Genomic DNA, 2,500 nt, shown 5'->3' on the forward strand with positions numbered 1-2,500 from the left:
TTCCTAGTCAGTTCTTTCGTATTAATGTTCTTTTATCACTTCTTCGTTCACTTCGTCATATTTCATCTGTTAATTTCTTCATATACTCGATTTCACTTTCCTGCATTTCCACCTGTTCATTTTTCTTTCTTTCTTTTTTTCTTTTCTTGTTAAATTTACTTTCCATTCACCTTTCCTCCTCACCTCACTCACCTCCGCCTCACCTGCTTATGTATTAATTAAATCCCTTTCTCTTTAGTCTTAAATATATCCACTTATATGTTATTACGTGAATGTCTCTCTCTCTCTCTCTCTCTCTCTCTCTCTCTCTCTCTCTCTCTCTCTCTCTCTCTCTCTCTCTCTCTCTCTCTCTCTCTCTCTCTCTCTCTCTCTCTCTAGTGAAAAGTGCGTGTGGTTTTGCGCTTTGCTCTTTGCACTTCATCTATTTTACTCCTCCTCCTCCTCCTCCTCCTCCTCCTCCTCCTCCTCCTCCTCCTCCTCCTCCTCCTCCTCCTCCTCCTCCTCCTCCTCCTCCTCCTCCTCGTCTTGTCTCCGTGCAGTGTCGATGCTGATGATAGCTCGGCCCGCCCACTTTCTCCTGTGTGTGTGTGTGTGTGTGTGTGTGTGTGTGTGTGTGTGTGTGTGTGTGTGTGTGTGTGTGTGTGTGTGTGTGTGTGTGTTATCAGGTCTCCGCCTCTCCGGTTTATCTTATCTCAGTTAACTGTGCTATGTGCGAGACAAGGATTTTTCTTATCTTGAGAGAGAGAGAGAGAGAGAGAGAGAGAGAGAGAGAGAGAGAGAGAGAGAGAGAGAGAGAGAGAGAGAGAGAGAGAGAGGTTGTTGTGCTATATTTTCTTCGTTCGTCTGCTCTCTCTCTCTCTCTCTCTCTCTCTCTCTCTCTCTCTCTCTCTCTCTCTCTCTCTCTCTCTGTGTGTGTGTGTGTGTGTGTGTGTGTGTGTGTGTGTGTGTGTGTGTGTGTGTGTGTGTGTGTGTGTCACTTCAAAACATGTGACAGGAAGTAATTACACTCGTTTGGAGAAGAAAATAGATATCCTTCCATAATTTTCTCAGGCTTAAATGGGTTTTATGAGGGATCTGCATGTGAGAATAAGTGAAAATTAATCTTGTCTCATGTATCTGCTATGTAATGATTGGCTAATTGATTGAGACAGATTACTGGAGAACCTCTGGCGTTATATTCATTCAAGTTCCCTCATATATCTCTCTCTCCTTGGAACTTTGCACCTGTAAGATTTCCTGGATAATATTTCCGTCAATGATAGTAAAAGGTTAGGTTGTGTACAGTCTGGTTTGGCTTGATTGTACTTTCTATTGTGTTTGGTCTGGTTAGGTTAAGTTAGGTATCGTTTTGTTATATATATTGGATTTAGGTTGGGTTAGGTTGGGTTGGGTTAAGTTAGGTTAGGTTAGGTTGGGTTAGGTTGGGTTGAGTTGGGTTAGGTTAGGTTAGGTTGGGTTAGGTTAGGTTGGGTTAGGTTAGGTTATGTTAGGTTAGGTTAGGTTGGGTTAGGTTAGGTTGGGTTAGGTCACGTCAAATGATGATAGGCAGTGTTTTGGGTGAAACGTTCCTGCAAGAGACTTCGTGACTGGGAATTCCACGGCACACGCTGCTACATGTTAATGCCCTTACTCGTGTCACGCCAGTAATTGAATTTAAAGTGGCAGTGATTCTGCTCACTAGTTCATGCTATAAATATGTAAATACTCTAGCTCATGTTGGCATTAATATAATTACCTGAGTTATGTGAATTATGATGGAAATAAAAACACTTTAGATATTGAAATTGTAGTTTTTAACATTTCGAGTTTTTTTTGTTTGTTTGTTTGTTATGAAAATCTGAAGTAGATGTTTACATTTGTGTATATTGTTTATTCTAGAAGCCAATTTAGCGTATAGGTTTGTGCTGTTTGCTGTTTATGTTCGTCCGGTTTGATGCAAAGAACAAAAATAGCGATATTCATGAGGCTTACTTGTCCTCTTTGGTGTTCAGTTTGACAAGGGAAAGATAATTTAGCTTTTATGAACCAACTGCGTTAAGATAATACGCCTGTGTGTGTGTGTGTGTGTGTGTGTGTGTGTGTGTGTGTGTGTGTGTGTGTGTGTGTGTGTGTGTGTGTGTGTGAGTGTGTGTAGTGACTCATGCCTCTGTGTACATTGTCATTTCTTACTCATGTCAAAATTCTCTCTCTCTCTCTCTCTCTCTCTCTCTCTCTCTCTCTCTCTCTCTCTCTCTCTCTCTCTCTCTCTCTCTCTCTCTCTCTCTCCAATTGTTACGCAACTTTCCACACCATTTTCGTCTTTGTCATTGTCTATCACTTCTTATTCCCAGTTCTGTACATTTCTTCTTAATTCGGTGGCCTTCCTGTTCTTATTCCTTCTCCTTTCTTATCATTTCCTGTCTTCCGTGTGTCATTCTTTGATTTCTATCTTTCGTTACTCTTTCGTGTTTCTTTTCCTTAATTTGTCAGAGTTCCGTTGCGTATTTTTATTTATTTACAT

This window comes from Scylla paramamosain, chromosome 33 (genome assembly GCF_035594125.1).
Source record: "Scylla paramamosain isolate STU-SP2022 chromosome 33, ASM3559412v1, whole genome shotgun sequence".
NCBI classification, from domain to species: Eukaryota; Metazoa; Arthropoda; class Malacostraca; order Decapoda; family Portunidae; genus Scylla; species Scylla paramamosain.